General features: G+C 38.1%; 1 protein-coding gene across 4 annotated transcripts in view; it reads left to right on the top strand.

The window, feature by feature from the left end:
- Window positions 1–25,395, top strand: part of LOC139124255 (uncharacterized) — a 48,896-nt gene that overhangs the window by 12,586 nt on the left and 10,915 nt on the right. For 2 of the 4 annotated variants that reach the window (XM_070690619.1, XM_070690485.1), the window contains exon 1: window positions 15,302–15,466. The exons of the other annotated variants lie outside the window; for them this stretch is intronic. The gene's annotated coding sequence lies outside the window, so the exon portion shown is untranslated. Of the gene's footprint in view, window positions 1–15,301; window positions 15,467–25,395 lie in introns of those variants that run through there. 4 annotated transcript variants of the gene reach the window in all.

Genomic DNA, 25,395 nt, shown 5'->3' on the forward strand with positions numbered 1-25,395 from the left:
TCAAAATCGCCTGGAATGCATTTCTTAAATTACTTATTCGATCACATATTTGGAGGAAATAGAAAATACGATATACAAAAAGGAGTGCGCTTACGTATCAAGTTCATGGTTGTGTTACATCGTGAATGCATAGAAATCATGTAAGAACATAGAATGGAAGTTGTCGTCAATGGCATCAAGTCTATTATTAAAGGTAAAAAGCACCGGGCAATAAACGTCTAACTAATACATGGAAACAATCGATGGCGATATTAACCCCTAATTCTCAAATTTTAATCGTTTTGATACCGGAAGATCACATGTTCATGTAGTCGCGGTCAGTCGCCTGTGAATACAGATGTTATAATTCCTTCAGCGTGTTTGCTGATCAAATCCGAGATGGAAATTTACAGACCAAAAGCGAAACTATCACAATACTGGAATCCAAATACACTTTCTCTGATTGTGTATTGGCGATGACAGGTCGGTAGTGCGTGACTAAATAACTGTGAGTGTCGTTAATATCAGAGAAATATGAGAATAACCGGGATTAATATATCGCTAAACAGTTTGCTTTTTTAGGTTAAAAACAAGGTCAGTTCGGTTCAACTTGTGTTTTGAAATGTGGGAGGGTTTTCAGTCTTCAAAATGTGTTTCTCACTGTTACACGGGAATTCTCAAGAGAACTACTTGTTGCACAACAGGCTACATGTTACAGAAATTGCTGATCATTTTAGTATACCAGTTTACTTTGAAATATCTCATTCTACTCTACTAAATTATTAGTTTTTTGGGGGGCAATGTACAAATCCTTGGAAGACGATGGTCGCCCACGTGAATGCGCGTTTCAATTGCACGAACTCATCAGAGGAACATTTTGAAGTAATGGTGTTTGTACCAATCTGCAATCAATGAATGACGGAGAGATAACTTTTAGACTAGAATGGTTTTCTGTAATTTAAACTCAAGATGTTTTCGCAAGTATACGTATGAATAACAGGTGCAAAGGTGGGTCGACAGAGAGACAAAGAAATGCGATGAAACTTGTAGTTGGAGCTTTTTTGACATAAAGTACTTGACGAGAGAGAGAGAGAGAGAGAGAGAGAGAGAGAGAGAGAGAGAGAGAGAGAGAGAGAGAGAGAGAGAGAGAGAGAGACTGATAATGCCACCAAGGCTTTAAGCACGTAGACTCAGAAACAAAAAACTCTGGACACGAATTAAAATCAATGAAAGTAATTAACTAAAGGACGGGTCATACGTTAAAAGATGGCCATCTCCTGGTAAATTTCTCCGGAAGTCAATGTGGCACCATGGTTATCACATTTCACATCTGGTAATCTTGTACGCATCATTAGCAGAGACAGACGGGTAATTAAAGAAGGGAAACTACGTGAAAGTCCTGGAATATGTCCGAGCGACCCTCAGATATTGACATGTGACCGATGTTTAGTTGCTTTTAATGATACTGAACAAGAGAAGTGGTTTAAACAAACGTTTTATTGGGAAACTAAGTTTACTACGTGCGAGTTATATAAATACCTGTTCAGGATAGTTATCAATCATGCTATATTATCATATTTTGCTCTATAAGGTCTTCCGTTATGTGAAACTAAGACACTATTAAATGTTCCTTCTTATATCTTATAGAAGTTATAGACATATGTCGTCAAATAATACCTAGATAATTTTGAGATAAAATTGTGTGCAGTATCGAGAATTTGCACAAACTTTCTTCCGTTTAGTTCTGATAAAACTATTGGGAAAATCAAGGTCAAATTCTGTCGACCATTGATGTGTAAAATTATGTTTACCGTGAGCCATGGTTACCGGTAGTCGAGGGACAAAGAAGCACTGTATTTAAGCCGACTTTATGTTAACGGTCATGAAATCATCGTGTGTTTGAAGGTGGGCGTTGTGTGTTGCGTGTGCATTATGCGTGACAGGATCGAATTTCGATTATTCCAATTCACTTTTTAACAGTACAAATCGGCAGTGATCATAAGCAATTCACTTATTAAAACTGGCTTTGCTGAGAAAATTCAAGCAAATCACTATCTTCCCAATGTCACAACGATCAGAACAAGAGAGCAATGTTTCAAATCTCTTACTTATTAGTTTAGACGCTGAACGTTGGTGGCTATCAACATACGCCAAAACCCGAACAAAATTACGGTAAAAATGAAAAAAACAACAATATTTTGATGCTAATATGCTGCGTACTACAGCAACTGAAAATGCAAATGACAGGAAACTTTTCCCAGATATAAATGTGCCCCGAGGTTTGTATTAAGAGCAACTATTGACAAAATAATAATACTGAGTAGCTGAAGTGACTCACTTCGATTGATTGTTTTCGGTATTCTCTGGTGAAATACATGCAAATACATAATAAGTGAGGTTAAACCGATAAATGCTTAAATTTACCACAAACAATGCATGTAAAGTTTACGACATATGGGTTAACACCATATATAATAAAACTTATGTGCATTGGAGACTAAAGTACATATTGGGTCAGTCTAATATGTACTTACAAAAAACTTACATCTTATCTGAGATGAATTTATTACATATCGGGTCAACCCAATATGTTAAAAAAATTACATGCATTGTCTGTAGAAAATTTGTTACCTGCTGGGTTGACTCCATATGTGATAAAATGTGCATACATTGTTTATGGAGATTTTTTGATATCTTGTTAACCCTATATGTAGTATAACCTCCATGGAATAACCCTATATGTTACATGTATCGTCAATGGCACGTTGGGTCAACCCAATATGTAATAGAAACTATTTACATGTTTACTGTGGACACTGTATTACATATTGGCTTAAACCAATATCGTGTAATATGGTGAAACTTATTTCCATTGTCTATATGGATATTTTATTATCATTGTCGATTTGCATTTTACTAATTTCATTACAAAATGGGCTAAGTGTTATTACATATTGTGGTGATACTGTAGTGGACAATCATAATTGAATGGTCAAACAGTGATTTTATTGAGTACAAGCAATAATTTTGGCTAAAGGACACTTGAAACCTTTCTATTTTGCCCAATGTGAAACCATGAACACAAAATCTGTTGGGACTTTGAATAGCGTGATGCCTTGCAGCGAAGACTTAGCTGTTCGCGACACTGCTGGCAAGAACGTACCGCGTCGCGTTTTGCGCTTTCGAACCACAGTTCAGGGGTCGCCTTCATCGGGTAATAAGCGGCAAATCCCTGGCTTTTGTTGTCCCGAAGCTCGGTCTGTTTTTTATGTTGCCCCAGTGAACGGATCCTGATTGCGAAGCCGAGCCAGGCGTGTCCCTTTACGCGACGAGGGATTCGGAAAGTCCAGCCCCTGAGGGTGCATTAGCGACAAATCAGCTGATGTGTTTATCGGCGGAAAGGTTGATAAACCAACGTGGGAAATAGAGTCGCCGTTCTCCCTCGGTGTGCTCAGACACCAAGATCAGAGTTGGCATGTTAATGGTTACCTGTAAAGCCCCATGGGACCCCCAACTGGCATGTGAATAGCTTCGGCGTAAAACCCCTTAGCTCCTCATAAAAAGACTATTAGAGTAAGAATATCCACTTAGGAGGAAATGAATATGCCATGCCGGAATCCCTCATTCCTGCTGTTCTTTCGATCCCGAGGGATGAACTTATTCAGGTCTTTTCCATTTTTGCCAAATTGTTCTGACCAAAGCTATAGTTCTAAATTAATCGTATCTTTGTGCGTTCCGTATTTCACGGCGCCACCATTATAACCTTACATCTTGGAAGTGTGCAACAAAAGTTCGACCAGTGCTCCCGTGAAATTAAAAACCAAAGCACGTTTTACAGTTGGCGTACTTTTTAATCCTATCAATATGCACTAATAGGACGGCAATGTTCCTACTCAGAGAAGATGACATGTGTTTGTGTCTCTCGGTAGCTTTCACTGAGGTTAAAGTAAACCAAGCACCTTCACCGTGACAATGCTATGAGACAGTTGTTCAGACAAGAAAGACACACCGGCATAAACTTGCCGACGTAACATCCAAGTTAAGTATTCGGACATTGACCTTCAGATCCAAGGAAGGGTGTTGTAAAAGCTATCATAAACGCTGTTCTGAACTCGTCATAACATGTATACTATACTTCAAGAGATCAACTATTTTCTAGATTGTGAAAATACTTTCTCTATATGTTGCTAAGAGAAAATCTATATTTTCCCATCACGCATTACCTCAAAGACGGATACAAACATTTTATTGTACCGATTTTATTTACGATCTCTGGTTGGTACAATATATTATATGTTGGCAACAATTGTTTCAGGATTAGTGCATTGAATTACGGCTGTGACAGTCGAAAAACGAGTCCAAAGAACAGAATTCGTGCATCTACGGCATGACTTGAATACGTAATGGTTGTACACATGCGGGGAATTGTATGCGTTTCTATAAGCCGAAACAGACATTTTTAGATTTTAGAGTTTAGACTCGCACATCTAAGGGTTATTGATGTAATGTATGGAGACTGTATTTGTCGGGAACAATTCAAGAAGGGCGACGTCAAATTTATCCAGATATCATGAAATGTTAACTGTCTAAGAGACCTGAGGGAACAATATGCAAGTGAAATTACAATTTTGGATCTTGGATATTAACTTCCAAATAAAAAGAAAACCCATATTATTGTTCAAACGTTTCGATTGTGTAGAATAACTGTAAGTTAGTATGTACATTTTTATTGTTAGTTAGTTAGTAAGTTAGTGAGTTAGTTAGTGAGTTAGTTAGTTAGTTAGTTAGTTAGTTAGTTAGTTAGTTAGTTATTGTTAGTTAGTTTGTTAAGATCGTCGTTGCAGGATGTTTGCTAGCTGTGTTTGGCAGTGTCTGTCCTGACCGTGTGGAATGCATAATTGGGAACGGAATATACAAAGAATGACGTCAAGTAAAGTGTTATAAATGAATCTGACACATCGTTACATGCAATAACCTGTCCTACACTCACTTTTATTAATTATACTTCTTAACATATAGAAGAACACATACATCTTATTCAAATAGGAATTAGTAAGGCCATCTGTGTAACTTGAAAGAATCAGTCCAATGTGCATGCCAGCGCGATGCATTTCGTCTCTACAAGAAATGAGAATGTCCCATGGGAGATCCCGTTCTTGCCTCTGTTACTGCTGCAGATTCAAACAGAATATGCGACAAGATCTTTCATATTTGAAGTGCGCCACCGGAAGAGTATGACATAAAATAGTTGTTCCAAACCTTGTATAAAATAGAAAGCAAAGCTTTCATTATAATGTCGAGTGTCGAGTACATCATATGAAAGCACTTCATATTTTCTGTTTCTTTGTCTGTTTTTTCTTTCATGATTTATCGTAGCCTTGTATAGTTGAAACACAAAGCGTAGCTTTAATTGTCTGCAGCATTCTTAGATTGTCCTCCCCCTCATTAACTTGTCGACGTAATTTAAAAAATACAGTTCTGTGCCTCACGTAAATAGTATAGGTTATGTTTTTCACGAAGAAATGTACCTATTTGTATGACTGTGGAGTCTGTGTCATACAGATGTTGTGCTACTGATGAACCCATCAATACATGGAACGCGTCAGCATTACAGAGCACTGTGAACGAATTTTGATAGAGTTCAGGACGCAATGTAATGATAAATACCTTAAAGGGCCAATGATTGTGACCTTTTTAATTATTTTTTTACTATTTTTGTTTTGTAGGTCAACAACAGTTCCATATTCTACTCCCTAAAGCACGTTGTAATACACCTATTCTGCTTGTCAACTCAGCCTATACATGAGTAAACTGCCTTGTTATTGTTGACAAGTGAATTCTAGTCTTGGCTAGAATTCAAATGTTAACAATAACAATCGTGCATATGCCGGTGTGTTGACAATTTCAATAATGTTAGTTTCAATTTGCTTTTGGATTTAGAACAAGTAACTTTACATGGCATTAAAACATGAGTGATTAAAAGTCATCAAAATTCACATCTACTGGTCGTTTAACGGCTGATTCATGGAAGCGGTACTATTGCCATTTTGATTGGTGTTGAAACAGTGTTTTTTCTCTCGTGGGTGAAGAGTAAATGAATTTCGCGGAGCGCGTTTGGGGAACGACAATTTGTAATAGATATGCTGAGGCGGGAAATTCTTTGCAAGGACCAGAGAGGAATATCATAAATCGGTAGAATTACAAATTCAAAAAAGATCAACATTTCACAACTTGCGATAGATCTCCCCGCCGTCTTCTCATAAACAATCTTTGTTAAAACAGACCGGTTGTTTAAATGTAGAGATCGGTCAACGTGCCTTTCTCTCCCCGTGACGAGTGTGTTTTTGAAGAGCGGCGGGAGAGAATGCAGCCAAGTGTGAACTTCCAATGTTTTAATACTGGATAGGTATTGGGCCTACTCAGCGATAAAATGTCGCACGGACGATTTCGATGTTATGTCGCACGGACGATTTCGATGTTATGTGGAAATCTAACGCTGGAGACGTTACGATGCTGTAGTGGTACAAACAAATACATGTAGACGGGCGTGCACAGGAAGACAAATACATGTAGCTCTGTACCACAGGCGCTCGTGTGGGCTGGGTGGTCTGCTCGAGCAGAGCAACATGCACGCGATCGATAGATCGAGCAGGCGATCGATCGATCAAGCAGAATACCCATCCCACGAGAGCCAGTGTTCTGTGCCTGGTTTTGTTTTTAACGTGGCCCATTCGAAAAAGGGCTAATCCTTTTTTTGCCAGGCCCATCTTTTCGCCTTATTCCGTGTCGGCAATAAACGTTTCCGAACAAAAACCTGTTTGTAATTTCACTTCATAGTATGGCACGTCATGGAAGGTTTAGCCATTTAAACTCATATTTTACAGAATTTTTGTTTTCATGAGCCTTATCATCCGCAACAGATTGAAAATTTTATGCCCCACTGCTTTTAACCAACTTCATCAGATGAGTGGCATACGAACGTGGCAGGATAAGGTGTATCCACTTACATATTTGATAGGTTCCATCGATTTTTAGACCTTCCTACAGACTTCGAGACATTCGTCGAGACTTGTCACCAAACGTGAAACATCCTCCCACGACATGTCTACCCACGTCACCCGTGGGAAATACAAATTCAGACGCCACAGTTTCAGCTGTTTACCATATTCATTCCCCCTGTCTAGAGAGTACAGACGAACCTCTTCGCCTCACTCTGCATAAAATTATTCCACCATATCCACTATATGTGTCCATTTTTTAGTTTCAAGCATAAATTTCTCGAAAATACGCGTAGACTAACACGTAGAAGACAACCCCTTCCTTGTCTTTGATTTATAATTAAAAAGAGATCGGACAATAAATCATCCCCAAATGAATAAGACACACGTTTCACCTTGCGCACTACGCGATATTCGATTCCACACAAAAATCAATTTGTCATTCCACAAACAGGCTGCTGACAAGTATTCCATCCTTCTGCAGACTGGAAGTGTGTTTTACGACCCGTCGGAATCATTCTCTGTCCATCGACAGGGATTTTCCGTGTTACAGGTCGTCATGGCCATATGGTGTCAATAATACTGGCACCATCGGGACCTGTGTTGAGTCTCGTGACATACATAACTCATGGCCTATCATATCATACTATATGATTGATTATATTTATTCACCACTGCCTTACGGATCAGTTTCGCTACGTTCACCTAACACGTCTGCATTAATGTCCAATTGTAAAAGGCAGTGTTCTTTTTTCTGTCAGGACCTGAGTTGTAGAGTGGGCCGGATGCGAGTTCAACTTGAACCAGCTCGCTGTTCTTTACTTTTTTAGCAAATATGATCAGCTAGCCTTGAGGGATGTTGTTAGCCGCAAACCATAAAAGCTGACGTAAAAGCAATGTGATTCATTCTTTTAGGGAGGAGGAGGCAACACCCCTATTCATTTAGGGAGGAGGAGGAGGCAACGCCCCAATTCGTTTTGCGTGAGTCAAAATCGCAATAAGGGTTCAGCTGTAACAAAAAATAAAATAAAATAAAAATAAATCGGACTATGAACAATGACAAAATAGAAATAATTACAATACGGACACGGTTGTAGTTCTATGGACTCAGCGAATTATTTACAATTGGCAATATGTTTGTGTATTGTTTTGTCATCTGCCTAAAAAGTCCAAGTCTTTCAAAGTCGTTCCCGAAGTGGTGAAAAATGGATCCACCATTTCGTATTATATGTACGTAGGTACATACATACATACATACATACATACATACATACATACATACATACATACATACATACATACATACATACATACATACATACATACATACATACATACATACATACATACATACATACATACATACATACATACATACATACATACATACATACATACATACATACATACATACATACATACATACATACGGGATAAACAATTGAAATGAGAGAGAGAGAGAGAGAGAGAGAGAGAGAGAGAGAGAGAGAGAGAGAGCAGGCAGGTAGGCGATGGCCGCAACAAAGATATATTTCACTCTATGTTTTACAATACAGAACAGCCTCTTTACTGTCAAAACATCAAAGTATTCAAACATCCATTCATCTCAAGAAAACAAGTTAAGTAGTAAAACATGTCGGAAATGATTCCGTGGATAGCTAATTATTTAATGGAGATGGCCTGTTCCATCGTCGATGCGGTCATATTGAAACTATTAAAGCTAATTACTGAACAAGTGCGGGGTTTTTGATATTTCTAATAATTAATGGAAACAATACTCCATTTGCTGATCAAGTTCTATTTTTGGTGTAGCGGGTGCCGAAGATTTGCGCTGTGCATATATCGGAGCGGAATCGATATCGTCTTTCGGCACGTTTTCATTAGCAAGCGTAGTTGACGAAAGAAGCCACAAGCGGCAAAGAGGAAAATGGAACAACAGCGAGTGACGGTGTTTGAGATTTGTCAACTTCCTCATCAAGGATTCCAAGGACATCGATGATTGATTAATAATTTTATCACAAGAATACAAGTAATTAGATTTCGAGCAGAGGTGCCCAGGTCGCAGAAGCACATTTTCTAGCTTACCGAATAAATGCCAGACAATGAAATAATAATAAACTTCTCGTTATGCTGGTCTAAGTCCAGATGGTGACTTTCACATAGCCACCACAGAAACAACATTAATATCACCATCTGACTGTCAGTCATACAGACATTAAGAATCAACATCCATATAGAAAGAGTATAATGAAATGAATATTAAAACAAACCAAATGACACTAGCTTCTCACATAGCATTCACATAATTGTGTATTTTATGATGTGCTGCCTGATCAAGTATATCTGGATAAATGGCATAATTACATTAATTTTCCGGAAACAGGCGTCAATATTGGTAATTTTAGGTTAAGCAGCTGACCTTAGCAAGATTAGTAAGTGGTAATGAGAGATACATGTACGGTATGTGCCAACGCTCAAATGAGATAACTGGTCAATGATTTCCTTCTGTTTTGATGATGACAATTGATAAAACTCTGAGATTTCGATCTATGACGTCAGACAGAGCAACGAGTAATTAGCATTTCTTGGTAATGATAAAGTAAAGCCCGGCAACAATTTCAAACAAGAACAACAATACTTTCGAATAAATATATTTTCAACCAATGGTGCTAATTGATAGATGACGTCAATGCTAAATGAGTGCTTGGTTTTAATTTGGTGACGTAGTTATTTATAACCACAATAAAGCTGTCATTAGATATGTCGATACAATTGGCAGGCTGTGCTTGTGCTCCACATACTCACCGACTTCTGAAGACATCTTCGTGATGTTCAGTCTGTATTAGTAAACCGCTGATCTATCACAGTAGAAATTCGTTGGACGTTAAACGAAATCTCCTTATGGTATCATTCATAGATTGACATCAGTCTAGTTGACACCGTCCTATAAAATAAAACGCCCTCAGTCATCACTGAAACCCTCCAGCACTGAAGCAGATACTAAACCGTCATACCCACTAATTGAAAACGAGCTCCATGTAAAATTGGTTCAGGCATATTGTGCAAAAAATAGTCGATTACATAGCATCATCATGATATAGTCTTAATTGGTTGTATACACAAACAAACTCAGATGTACTTGAAAATGACCTGAGCAGGTATGACCGATTCAATGATACATTCAAAGATACCATACTGAAAACAAACTGATGTACTTGAAAATGACCTGAGCAGGTATGACCGATTCAATGATACATTCAATGATACCATACTGAAAACAAAATTGGAATAAGTCTCTCTATTAACATTTCCCGGCTCTGAAATCCGAAGTGTAAGAATAAAAATTGTCGAAAGGGCCAGGGATATGTTTAAATCAACGTGCGAGTAAATATTTTAATCGCAGATGCGATGGACGATAAGATGTGAGTAAATTTTGTTTGCAAAATACATTTGTTGATCAGACGAAAAATCCACATTTTCAAGATGTGAATAATAGGATCATGCTTCACTGGAAAGCCAATAAATCTTGAAATCAATCTTCGTCTTGGTGTTTACTCGACAAATACGAAACGAGTTAACATGTTTAAAGAAGATGTTTACCTTTAATTTTCAATTTCCAAGTACGTGACAATAAGGAGTTTTATTAACTATGGTGCCATGTCGCTGTCAGTATAAACACTCTGAATGTATTTAATCCTAAAATGCAAGTTACGTTTTAGCCACAGGGCGGAAATTTATAAAAACACATTTGACATCATTGTCAAGATATTAGTCCGCATGGGTGTTTGGTCAACCTCGCTTGACAAAATTGCCGTCGAAGTGTGGCCAAAAATATGACACGTTGGTCCTTTGTGTAAAATACAGCTGTAAATTTACCTTTTCAGGTACAATTGTTTGAAATTATAACATTTAAAAGTAGAAAACCACCTGTTCCACGTCCGTTTATGTGAACTAATTATTCAAATGGGCGAAGTTCGACCTGTCTTGCCGTGTTACAAGTATTGTAACCCTTTAAAATTTAGCAAAGTTGCTGCCGTTACATTGTGTTTTGGAACCTCGTGTTTTCGAATTTCACCGTTCCATCGACAATTGTCTTAGGCGCACTGACATTTCCCGAGATATTTGTACAACGGAATTGCTCTTACAATTAATTTTACGGTTCATCGGAAACAACTCCGGGTGACGGCACTACATAGCATTCAACTGCCCTGCGTCAGGTAGGTTTCACCGAGAAGTCGACCCGAGGGATGACTTATCGACGAGTGAAGAATTGCCCAGCCAATCTACCGTGATAGGTTTCGGAGAAAAGCACTTTAAACCACACCAATAGCTATTTCATATGTACACGTATCTGTCAATGAAGCGGAAGGCACATTTTTACAACCTTTCCCATTGATAGGCCATTGTTGTTGAACTTCTAAAAAGTTTGAAGACACGACCGTTGACTTTTGACGATGATACTAGAAACCTAACAGGGCGGTAGTTCTACAGTGTTATGTAAAAATAATGGTGAATCTACCAAATAAATTATGTGTAGCAGAGATGGCATCTTGTAACAGTGGTCATAAGTCAATAATATCAAAATTTACTGATATAGGTAGCTCTGCACTGCGCCCCTAAAATTATAATGATTTTTGGGTAATTATTTGACGCAGGAAAGTTCATTAACCTCTGACTGTTCCAACTCTGCAAACAGTTTAAACCATTCGGCATTTTTCATGTTGGACTTTTGAATGTAGCATTTTCTAACAAAATGAAAAAGAATCCTTTAGGCCAGCACTGAGCATGTGTGAGCGGACATGCTCTGGACAAATGTTTATGTCCGGACAACCATTAGAACACCCTTCCAGAGTCAGGAAGCAAAAAGTAAACTCTTTTACGTATTGTGTCCAACGTATTAACAGTGTTTGCTATGGTCCGATCGCCATATCGCGATGTGTGACCAAAACGTGACAATCGGTGACAAGTTCTGCTAATATAATGAATACAAACTAGCGGTATACGGTAATTTACGAACCGACATCAACTGGTCATGAAAACCCGCAATTGTCTCACAAGATGCACAATTATTGCAACTATTAGACGATGTTTATTTATGCACCACGTTTATAATCGGATAAAATAAACGTAAACTTGTTTATTATGAGCCTTTATATCCTAAAATCTCCAGTTGATTCTAAAATCTTCAATCATCTTGAACATGTTAGAAGTTTCAGTGAACCTACCGTAATTAAATCAGGATTGACAACAGACACAGATTAAGTGGGATTAAAACTTGGCAAGTTGAGTAAATAGATGGCCGTCAGAATGGAGGGTCGGGCTTTGTAAGACTAAGTAACAAATATTTGCTTTTTAACTTTCGATTAGGCGAAGGAAGTGAATACCGAGCGCTGCTAATGGAAGTTTTACTTGAGCGACAACTTAAGTATGTTTTTTCTAGCCAGACAGTTTCGGTATTTGAAACTCGGAGGAAATACTAATTTGAGAGTGAAAATACGAGAGTGAAATCAACTTTAAAAGACGCGGGAAACATTTTATTCTCTTTGAACTGTTTCTTCAAAATATATCGTGTATATATCAAACATAGAAAGATAATTATGTCATCGTGTCGAAACCACCCGAGAAACAGAATAGACGGAAGAAAACAATAAAGAGACCAGCATTGAGTCAATCATTGAGTATGCACTGAGGTCATTGAACCTTACACGTTGACGCTGAAGACAGCCTGTTCGCGTCTTGAAATTAAGATACTTAAACTTTTGCCCAAACTCTCCTCAGGGCAGCTTTAAACAGTTTCCTCTTGAAATTAAGAAAAAGTCATTGGGAGTCAAAGAAATAACTTAGCCAATATTCATCGACACTTTAAAATCAACATGGCCACCATCCCAGGGTTAAATCTTTGAGGAAAGATACAGTCTTCACACAAATCAGCCCGTGTAAGCTTAAGTTGCTCTATCAAGTTCAAAATGAGCCCCCACAAGTGGTAAATTAAAAAGTATTGCGAAAGTTTGAGAGTCTGAATATCTGCCCCAAGGCGCGTTCTACCATAAAAAAGGCTATTTTCTCTGATTTGTTCTGTACGATCTATGTCTGTTACTTAAGTATTAGCGACATAGTTGAATTGTCAACGGAAGGGCCGGGATATTTTCAGAAAACTTTTCAAACCAAGAGAAATTTAGGATTTTCCTTCCAAAGGTTTTTATTAATGTACTTACTGCCTGCAAGCTGAAAGACCTGTTAAGATTTTGCTTACACTTTGAATTCCTTGAAGAAAAGTTTAACCACAATCTTTGAAGGTCAAGATTAAACATTGGCAGTCGCCATGTAAATTTAGTATAACAGAAACAAATTACATTACATTTTGATAACGACGCTTGAAATTCAAAATGGCTACCATTCCTAAGTTAGATATATCGGGAACAATTATTTAATTCAGAAATGTAATTTAGATAATTTTAAAAAGATGCAATTTACTGTCACGTTCATTTGTTACAAAATGTGCGAATTATAATCTGCGCTTAAACAACTTATTTTAAAATATTCAATATAAATTTGCGATGCATCCGAAACTTGTACAAAAATGTCTACGGATTGAATCCTGGCGAACCAATGTGTAACTGATATTATTTTCATTCCGTTGAATTCAATGATTTGCATCCGGGATATCTGGATTAAAGGAACTGTCATAAATGTCCATCAGCTGATTCTTCGTCCTAATGGCCGCGGCTTGTTGACCAGACACTGACGTACGCAGAGTTTGTTAAAAACTTGTCGCTAGGCAACAAAAAATTAATTGCGAACTTGCATATCTCGCCATTGTTTCAAAATATAATCGATCGCCTCTATTATGTGTATTATCGATTTTTCCTGGTCCGTGCGTGCCAGACCGTACGAGACATCCTATCTAGTCCATCGAATTATTTCTACACAGTTGAAAGCACACGTGAGTTCCGATCCATTGTAAACCTTTCATGTCTTACCTGTCGCCTTTTGCGCCTTTCAAAATATTTGATAAATGGCAGGTGGAAATGTTACCATGTGTACCTGTAAATGTTTCAATATCAGGTTATGCGAAGATACTAAGCCTTCCGAAGATAGGGTTTGGTGCCCAAAGCGATAATATGAAATCATCTAGACAGTTTTGACAGAAGGTAAACGTCCATTTGTAAATTATGTCGCCACCCAAATTACAAAATCCTCTCCAAACAAGCCAAAGACGCTCATCAGACGGAGAAACCGCTTCGTTGCTGAGGAAACATACTGTAGATCCGATCCGTCCTTTCAATGGTTTGTTCTCAGCCGAGCGGTCAAGCGGTCAATGATCTTTACAAGGTCAATATCAAAATCTGCAAAAGTGATACTGACGTTGTTTTTGTGTTGCAGTGCAAACATCCTGGTGATCGATTCACTTGTTAATGAAAGGACCAAAATATTAATATCAATTAATGCATTAAATCGTGTAGCCGTCATCCATTCAATTACTCTGAAAGATGAGTTAAATATAAAGTCAAATAAATTGCAACACTTCCGTGTATGATATGTCCGGGGCGATTTTCAAGGCGTGTCTCTGTTCAGCAGTTAGTCACTTTAATTTTCAAGGTGTATGACCGTAACTGATGCGTATCGTGACCATGGAAACACCACAACAACCAATCGTACCAAGCAGGTATCAAAAACATATTAAACTAATGAGTGTAACAGAGAGGAATTTGTTCATGAGTCCCACAAAAGTCCTATTGAGACATTTTCTTATAATTTTCATGTATAACAGCTTCCATAAATAAAAACTTGTACAGACCTGGCACGCTTAAAGTACGAATGTATTAGACCAATTTCTAAGTCGAAAACCAGGCAAAATTTTACGTCAAAGGTATATACAGTTGAACCTGTGGTAAAAGTCACTGTTTTATTGGACTTGAAAAACGAATACCAAACCTCGTTTTAGAGTCACCGTACTTACTGCATAGTTTTCTGGGGTAACAAATAATAAGTAGGGTCGTTAAGTCGTTTCAAGGTTTAATTATTATACCCCTCCGCGGGTCGTTCATTCATCGATGCGTGTGAGTTACTGAATTTTACAGAGCAGGGTTTAGGGTGTGAACAGATCTGGAAATAATACCAATAACGAGTGAGATTTATCGCAGCGACGTTTTATTTCCGGTCGGCCAAAGAAGTCAAAAAGTGAATTTGTAAAGTATAGGTCGTGACGCAAACGTATCCGGGGCAAAAGATCTGTGAAAACAATTTGATTAGTATGCAAATCATCTGCATACAGATTATATCCTCGTCTTGAAATTTTGTGAAGTCACTCTCACTAGCGCGATGTCGTTTGGCACCACGTCATTGGTGAAAGGAAGCACGTGACGATGATTGTGTAGGCAGCGATGACGGGTATAAATTGTGGAAATCACCATCCATAAATCATTCTATCCAGAAGAGGTTGAGAAACGCGAGTTTGGATAAGTGCGAACAAACCACACCTGCTGAAGGTAAGTCTCGCTCATTTATAGAATTTCCGGTCATGCACGAGTCGAAACAATATAGAGTCGGGTACCGGTATTTGGCGGCAATGATAAAAACACGTCGGTGCGTACGGACTCACGCCTCACCGTCCCTCCCTGCTCCCGCTACTCTTTGCGAAACTTATCGATTCCGAGGTTACCGTGGCGTTGTGAAACTTTCGACGTCCAAACGGTTCCGTAACCCACAGTTTAGGTGTCAGCCTTCTTCATTGTCTATTATGTTATTTAAGAAACAAAGTAGGCTCTGCCTTCTAGGCCCGACACCTCATGGTACAAATAGTAACGAAAGGCTCTCAATGTAGTAGTACACATTCAGCATTTTTATATTCGAATCTCTCATTTAATATCGCTTCCAATGACGTCACACGCGCGTGCCATCAACCGACGGTTCAGTTTAGGAATATGACGACCGACTTCTAAATCTACAGGAAAGATAAAAATTTAGGAGATATATCAAGCAGACATAACAGTGATGTGCATGCCACATCTCTCTGTGATGACGATGACGTCTATTTCAATAACAAAGCTGCGTAAAACCCTAGGGGGCACACCGGGAGTTTAGTTACATTTCAGGTGCTTTTAAATTTTTATAAAAACTTGACATAAAGTATTCTTCAATAATTAATCATCCACAAAAAAGAAATTTCTGATCTTGATCTAGAATTATGGAAGAAATACTTGCAATTTTCTATTAGGTTGCCATTGTGTCGTATATTTCTCCATAAATCATTTAAATAGGTGTTTACATTGAATCTGTAGCCTAGAATAATCACATGACATTTAAATGTCCGTGCTATTGTGTGTTCTATGATGAACACACAACAGTTTCACCATCAAGAAAATATTCCTTCACATTTCATTATGAATTCATTCTCCCCCTGCTGGCTAAACTCAAAAGTGCTTTCATCATTTCCACTGTTTTTAAAATTTCGATTTCTGCCTGGTCGGGAATATGATATGCAGGGTTCGGCCTTGCGGTTTGCTTTTACCTGCTTTTCGTTTCTGCGATGAACTTTCGCAAACCAGCTACGTCATCAGTGGAAGACTTAATGTAATGAACAGTGAGCATCAAACTGGTGAAGTTGATGGAACTTGCCCAAAACGACTGTAAATCTAGCAATCTATGGAATCCCGAGTCATTGCAATAAAACTCAACATTGAGAGACTTGCGTCGTACAAAAAATGCGGCATCAGATTCTGAGAAAACTATTTTCTCTCAAATGTTTAAAAAAATCAGCTCACAATAAGTCACTTAGATGTTGTGCGAGGCATTGTAAGACGTGATGGCATCGTCATTGAGGGTAATTGCAAAGGCTAACGTTGAAGTCGTTCTACTTTCACAAAACACGATTGTGTCAAATATTTATGCCTAACCATTAAAATTTCATCACTTCAAAGGGCTTATACCAATATTGCCATGTGTACGCATTCCTTGTCCGATAAAAAAATAATATGACGTGCAGACTTATTCAGCAAATCACTTGTTATAGAAACATTATCTATTCCATTGAAATCTGAAACAGAAATACCTATTTAGTGGTTTTTTTCGCCTGAGAGAGTGTTTAATCCAGTTTGAAATGTAGAACAGGATTTGCTCAGCTTTTACGTGACGTCACATACGAGCGGAAGTGACGTTTTGTGTTGAAAGTGCTTTCGTCGAACCACTAAAAAATCAACGAGAACGGCATACCATTCGGTTTCCTCAGCACGAATTTGACGTGCCCATGTTAAGTAAAAGCTCAAAGCACCTGTCTACATTCAGACGATGGTGTTGTCGAGTGGAACGATGCCTGTTTTGATAATATAACAATTCTCAATGTCTCCCGTCAGACTATTGCCACGGGAGAGGTCGTCAGCTTACAGAAAATAGTAGAGAGTCTCAGTCTTTGAAGTTAATACTTTTTTACTTCTTCCGTATAGAAATTACATGTCGACAACCCTTACTACAGAAGTACACGGTAATGATTACAGGCTGTTCTGTGCAAAGGGCTCCTCTATCTAAATTACAACTCTACTTTATACTGTCTTAGCTTAATTATTATTGAATATTCGATTGAAATAAACTCAAGGTAAAACTTAAACCATACAAACAACTTTCATAGTAATATGCAGGCTATGATTTACATATCATAATGAATTCATTAAGTAACACTTCCAAGCACTCTCGTAGATTAATTATGCATTATCAAAAATAATAGACAGTAATATGAATGTCTACTCCACCTACGTCCGCTCGATGTCTTTGTAGATATTCCAACTGACGCTTGGGTGTTAATTTACGATGGACTTTGTGTTGTTTGTAACTGTTCTCATTACTATTTAACGTTTACAATTCATGAAGTCGGCTTACCTAAAATGTATCGAAATTTGTACCGGATAAGGCAACGAAAGTTCTGGAGGCATACGTCATCTCCGTATTATCTTAATAAACTATAGCATTCCTTCAGTCATACTTCGGCGCACTCATGACGTTTCACTTTTGAACCACTTGATGGCGCTTGAAATAAACCGTAGGGACTGCCTTCTAATCAAAGCGGTTTAATTTCGCAGCATCTTGAACCTGTGTAATATCATGAGTCACCTTGAATTGTCTTGTAGAAGGGTTATACAGGGAAGGAAACAGAGCTTATAGTGAAGTTCAGATGCCGATGCATATATAACATTAACGTCTCCTGGACAAACCAGTGTCCTATCTCTAAGTGGTTGTTACATGGCGACCGATGGATGTCTCAGGCTGAGAATGATGATTACCTCTGAGAATTTTAACGAGAAAGCTGGCAAAATGAAAAATCGTTTATTCAAGAAAGCAAAAACTTCTGCATCTTATTTCGTAATTTGCGCTGCTCTTAACTTACTTAATGAAAATAACACTGCTTCGTGAAACAGGCCTCAAATAGCGTTTCGCACAGAAGTGGCAATACGGACAGTGCCGCCATCTTGAATTCTGAATGCAATAAGAGATATTTGTCTTCGAACGAGGATGTATGCACGGCGTTTTATGTAAAGTATTAGACGGGTTTTCAGGCTAATCAGATATCTAACACTTATAGAGCTTCATTCCACTCAACACTGAATTTTGCTTATTATCCCAAAATATTATTGACCTTCATCGGGGCATCAGGTCATCGTTCGTTCAAGGCCATGTCGCCGAATGAGCAAATATCGGCGCACATACGTGAGGGTACGATATGGATACGGGAGATTGCTGTAGTGACGACAATGGCGTTTGTGATGTGTGATTTGATCAAAATGTCAATCAGATCTAGGATCGACACTTCGGGGTTTATTTCCTCTCAAAAGAGGTTAAAAGCTTCCTTTTATGGTTTGGTGGAACAGTATGCAATTGATGTTTTCCCTTTTTGTTAATTTTGTATTTTACGAGCAAAGTATCCGTCGTGCAACTGCCTGCTGTGTCGTTAAATTAATTTCTTCTCTAGGGACTACACGGGAAATCACTTTTTAATCTTTTCTTTGTTATCCCAGCACAAAGATTCGCGTCTTTTTTCGTAAAATTTCTTCTGCATTTGGATATATTGTGCAAAAAGTCAAATCAAATCAAAATAAGTAAAAATGTTAACTTTAAACTCAAATCGTTACATTTTGAACATGGTAACATACTAACAATAAAATCTATTTCAAAGTGTCATTAGTCTTGAAAACACAGAAATTCGTGTGTATTTCAAGTGAAGATTTCATTTGACGATATTGTCATTCGCAACAGTATATTGCCTCGGCTTTGTATGATAGAAATGTTATCACATGACAAGCACATTGGAAAACCATTTGGAAGTCGTGCTGAGATTTCAGGGAGAGTTAATCAGATCCCCGATATCTCCTTGTCATTCCCCAGAACATGCATCCCTCGGTGAATATTAATAACGACCCTAAACACAACGATGTTACATGAACAGTATGCCGAGAGAACTGTATGCAACATCGGTGTTGCTCGTTCTTGACAAATGTAATAAAGATGGCAAAGACGATAGCTGGCCCTTTCCTGCCCTCATGATTTATTTACTAACCATTGACATTTTAAGATAATAATGCCTGCACGAGACTAAGGACTTTACTTCCCTGTCAATTCTGCGAACACAATTCATCTTAGAAAGAAACTTTAAGAAACTGAAAAATTCAAAGAAGCATCAGGATTGAAACTACTCGGAAATGCACCAGAAAAGGTGAAATTATAGTATTCCAAGTTCGATTTCCCCAAAACCTCAACGTTCAAAACTTCATTTAATCAACAGACTAAATAATGAGTCCATACAAGTGAAACCTGTGAAAAGTTAAGTATCCCAAAAATTGTCTCAAAGGTGGGTGCTACCTTAACTCTACAGAGGCAAAAGACTTTCCTGTATTTCCTTCTAACTTCAAAAGAGAAGAGAGATTTATGAGAAGAATTTTTATTGCATGGAACTGCCTTTTTTAACAATTTGAAAACATTGGCCGTGCAACGCTTTACGCTGACTCTTGAGTAAGCAACCGTTTATTAATCGTTTTTTTTAAAACAATGAACAGTCAAATCTAGCGGTTGGAAAAATTAGGTCTGACATTCAAGTTTCCGTAGAGAAAGAAAAGACTCTAGATCTTTCCCCTAGAAGTGGAATACTTCAACTAAGGGTATTTATGACAAATGCTCCTGGAAAAAACTAACTTCTTGGAGATGGTACAACAATTCAACCGCTGTGGGTATCATAATGTTGTACCTTTGATTGGTGCATACAGTAAAAAAAATCTTTAAAAAATCATCAATTTCTAAGTGGCCTGTCGGCTTTGAAGGGCAAAAACCATTTACATTTAAATTGGCATCTCAATAATTAAATGCAATATCGAAGCTATTTTATCTGTCGCTGTCTTATCAGGCCGTCTCATAATACTTGTCCTGCAAGATGATATCCCCCTGTGGCGCCCTCGGAAATGACAAAAACCCTCCCCATGCAGCAGGCCTGATATACCTTGATCCCCTGCTTATTAAACGCAGGGCGAGTGTCTCTTCTTTTGGGATAAGCTCAGAGATTAAGGACGTTAGAAGCTCTGCCTGCAAATCTAGAAGTAATTACTTTAAATCGCCGATAAAACTTTCGAAAGAGTGATAGGATATCCCCTTAAGAGGCAAAATTGACCAGAAGAATAACACAAGTCTTGATTTATCAGAATGCTGCTCATGCGTGTGAAATAGGCAATATTTCGTGATCTGATTGTCTCTAGCTAATCACTCGAGCGTCGAGCTGTTAGGTGTGATTTCTCGTACTACTGAGAGAGAGAGAGAGAGAGAGAGAGAGAGAGAGAGAGAGAGAGAGAGAGAGAGAGAGAGAGAGAGAGAGAGAGAGAGAGAGGAGAGAGAGAGAGAGAGAGAGAGAGAGAGAAGAGAGAGAGAGAGGGGGAGAGAGAGAGAGAGAGAGAGAGAGAGAGGAGAGAGAGAGAGAGAGAGAGAGAGGGGGGGGGGGGGAGAGAGAGAGAGGGGAAGAGAGAGAGAGAGAGAAAGAGAGAGAGAGAGGAGAGAGAGAGAGGGGGGAAGAGAGAGAGAGAGAGAAGAGAGAGAGAGAGGAGAGAGAGAGAGAGAGAGGGGGGGAAGAGAGAGAGAGGAGAGAGAGAGAGAGAGAGAGGGGAAGAGAGAGAGAGAGAGAGAGAGAGAGAGAGAGAGAGGGGGAAGAGAGAGAGGGGGGGGAAGAGAGAGAGAGGGGGGAAGAGAGAGAGAGAGGGGGGGAGAGAGAGAGGGGGAAGAGAGAGAGAGGGGGGAAAGAGAGAGAGAGAGAGGTAGTATGCATCTTGAGGGTGAAAGACTTAACTTTTGCTCAAACTTTCCTGAATGAAACTTTCCATAAGTAAGAATCGGAACCAGTGAAACAAATAATCCAATATTTTGTCATATTTGAAATTCAAAATGACTGCCATTCCTGTGTTAACTCTATTGGGGAAAAATTAACTTTTGGATTTTTAAAGAAACTAAGTCTGGGAAAGTTTTTCTTTCTCCAAGAGCTCTAAAATGAGCCCCACAAGTGGAAGATCAGAAAAGAATTTTAGGAATTTGATAGTCCGAATATCTGCGCGTTCTACCTCAATGAACATTAATATGTCGTTGTGCCATTGTTGTAAATGTATTGACCAGTATGTTATCACAGAACAAAAATCGTTCATCCGGGTACATTTTGCACTACATTTGCTATAATCTATAGCTAGCTGTGCAGTGTAACTATCAGAATAAAATTAATTTTAACCTAAGGAGTCCTCTGTCTTAACATTACATTACAGTACTCTGTTACTTACAATGATTTTCGATCATTGAATAGTTTTGAGCTGTTTCGGCCATACTTGAAAGTGTTAACACACGCATACATTATGCTTTTGTGTGGTAGCCTCAGGGTATTTACCATGTCACTGAATAGTAAATTATCTAACTCGTTGGATAAAGAGTTTCTGAGCTCTGGGAATTGTCAACTTGTTAGAGGGCTTCATCAAGAGGAATTATTTGAAAATGTTCATTTGTAATTATTTCATCTGGAATGTAACTCCTTTGTATAGGGGCCGGAGGCCTAGAAATACAATAAATCTATCTATCTATCTAAGACACGCTCTTCGTGTTTCTAGCGAGGTCGGTGAAACGGGTGGCAGAATACATTGCACTGATAATGTTTCGCCATTCTGCTTGAATGTTTGCCCTGTTCAACTATCGCAGTTTTGTTGTCGGCACGATCATGTCAAAGGGACATGGGATTTACAACTGAGTCTCGAAAACCATTAGTAAAATGTACGATATCAAAGGTCGGGACGGCAGAATTTAAAGAATTTAAAAGAATGTTAAAGTTAACTGTAACATCATATGTTATTATCAAAATGTATAGAGCGACTTGGCTTACACTTAATAATTTATTAATACTATTTAAAAGTCACGATAAGCGTGTTCTTCGCGGCATTGAATTATTTATATTAGTATTCATTGTTAGAGTTAACAGCTTTCACCAGATCTCTAGAAATAGCTGCGGTTTTGATGGAACAGTACATAGATTCACGAGTAGAAATCTTTCATAATTAACGACATGCACACAAGATTTTTAGCAGCAAGAGACGTATGGGTAAGGGTACTACAGTTGAAAAACTACCAGATGTATGTATATATATATATATATATATATATATATATATATATATATATATATATATATATATATATATATATATATATATATATATATATATATAACATTTGTATACATGTAAACATGCTAATAGCATTTGTGTCTGCCTTTCTATCTTTCTGTTTGTCTTTCTGTCTACCTATATGTATGTGCGTGTATGTGTGTACTTGCAAACGTAAATATATATGAACGTATGTTTTTACGCATGAACGTATGAGGCTACGCCGCTTACGTTTCAGCAACAGGCTGGGTAGCCGGACCATCAGAGCAAGAATTCGCCACATTTATTCAAATTCTGTAATGCTACTAAAATAATAGGAAATGAACAAGTAGAGAAAGCAATTCGACGATGCAAATGTTTGAAACATGACATGTATTGATATTTCCAGAACATTTACGAGATTGTAATTTTATTTAAAAGGCTTTCAGGAAATAGAAATATCCATATTTAAAGAATGTGCGGCGATGTCGTCTGCAATTTCTGTAATTACTTAAATGTATTTCAGTATATCTAAATTTGCCGAAAGGTGCCGCCATTTTTTGTTGCATCAGCCGACGGCTGACCTATCGGGTGACACCATTTTTCTTGAGGGTTGCAAGTATGGGTGTAAGATGGACATCACTATAGCTTAATTATTGTTAATGTCAATTAAATTTGCATTTCAACTCATGCCTTGTTGCCATTGCTTAACGACGGATAAAATGCTACCTTTCTCCTAAAGTGTTTATGCGTCACTTCAGTAGTGGTTGAAGTATTTTTTACGTCTTTATCACCGGTCGGTTTCATTTCTAGGGCGGTGATTTATACTTTTGCTAAAATCAGACGCACTGTAAATAACATGAAGCCGCAATTCAATGAACAGGCGTGGAAATTTGCTAGAATGTTTGAGGCATGAGGCATGCGCGACAGCAGCATCTAATCGATGAAACGTGGATTAGTGCATTTGGAAACGGAAAATTGTCAAATCCTTAACTTCGGTATGGGTACCTCACAATTGCAATGATCATGAGAATTTGGTTTCCAAAAATTATAGACTTTAATCTCTTATAATTACATCGCTGACCATTAAAATTAGAGTTTTGTCCAATGAAAAATATTTTTGCTTCACTTGTGGGCCACCGTAGGCAAGTAGTTAGATAGATTACCCGTTGTTTTATTACGTTTTTGTCGAGATGTCGCCACAAACATTACATATATTAATTATTAACTTTGAATGCTCTCTAGACCCACGGGAAAATAAAGTTAATTACAAACAGCATGTAAAGTAATAGATTCATCTTCAGGAGTAAAAACAATAAATGCCACTCCTGCTGTTTAATAATTGAATAAATGTAATTAAGAACACTGCAATTTAAATTAATGACTGTTTGCTGACGGCTTGTAACTTATCAAATGGTTCAACCTTCAATGCAATTGACATCCCCGATCAGTGATTCATCGTGTCGCATGGCTATTCTATAAAGACGTGGGGCATAACATGCAAACATACGGTCGAGAGACCGTCATTGCACAGGCAAGTTCAAGCTCAAAGGTGTGTAAAAGCTGCAAGATAATCCTAGAAGTACGGCAATAGAGTCCTTATGAGAGACAGTAATTCGTGAAATTTCACCTCCAATTTATTTACCATACCTCTGATGTCACGGCACTGCTTCTAGCTAACTTTTGAGACAATGCAGTTTTGTATTGGCTTTACCGTGATGTTACTTCGAGTCGTATGTCTGAGTAATTATGCCAGAATACGCCTTGGGAAAACACATTAAGATTCTCAGATTTGTACATTACTTTTCTGGTCTACCGCTTGTGTGGGTTCACTCTGGATCTCTAGATAAAGACTAATTCACCGGCTTACTTTTGTTGAAATCGAAATTTTAAACTTTCGCCAAAGAGTAAACACAGAGACAGCGGCCATTTTGTATTTCAAGTGTCGAATTGTTGCGGACTTTGTTCCTCTAGTATCAAACTTTGCAAGATTATATTTATATTCTTGATTTTGAAAGAGAAATGTTGAAAATTTCCTTGAAGAAGACTGAGCGAAATCTTAAGATTTTCCGTTTCAGGGCGCGTAGGCTTACTACCTCAAAACGAATAAGAATAGCTTCCATTTGAGCATGCCCGTCTCGTAGCACTTTGCTTTCGGATATTTAGTTACCCAAAAGAAAACACCGGAATGAGGTCTCCTTAGTCTATGCTATGCAAGCGGAAGTTGTAGAGAAACGATCAATTATTCGAACGGACATGTGATTGCACTTTTGGCGGCACATACTCACTGTACCATAAAATCTAAATATTTGTCGTCTGCATGACCGTCGCCACTCATTTCTAATTCTACGCGCCCAACACGTACAATTGTGCACACCGTGTGAGTTTCTTTCGCCTACAAGGAACATGGAATACATGATGAAAAATCTCATATTGTTCCAACGAGAAACGTGAAAATTTACGCTTGAAGGAACTTGTGTAGAATGCTGACGTGTCTGTCTAACAAACCAAAAAAGTTGGAAGCACAAATTTTGCAAGATAATCATGTGCTGTCAACATTGTCGGATTACGTTTTTAGTCAATGGCAGATCTACAAATCATCATCCTCGTTGTGGGCGTTGTCAAAAAGGTGACGAAAACCCTGACAGCCACCATATTTATGTTCGAGAGAAAATGTTTAGGATGCGTGGTACCCTGTCGAACATATTATTTGTGTATTTTGGTGATCTTCCTTTAACAGAGCATATTTGGCTCGATCAACAACCAAATATTTGGTATTC

Source organism: Ptychodera flava, chromosome 1, assembly GCF_041260155.1.
Source record: "Ptychodera flava strain L36383 chromosome 1, AS_Pfla_20210202, whole genome shotgun sequence".
In the NCBI taxonomy this organism is placed as follows: Eukaryota; Metazoa; Hemichordata; class Enteropneusta; family Ptychoderidae; genus Ptychodera; species Ptychodera flava.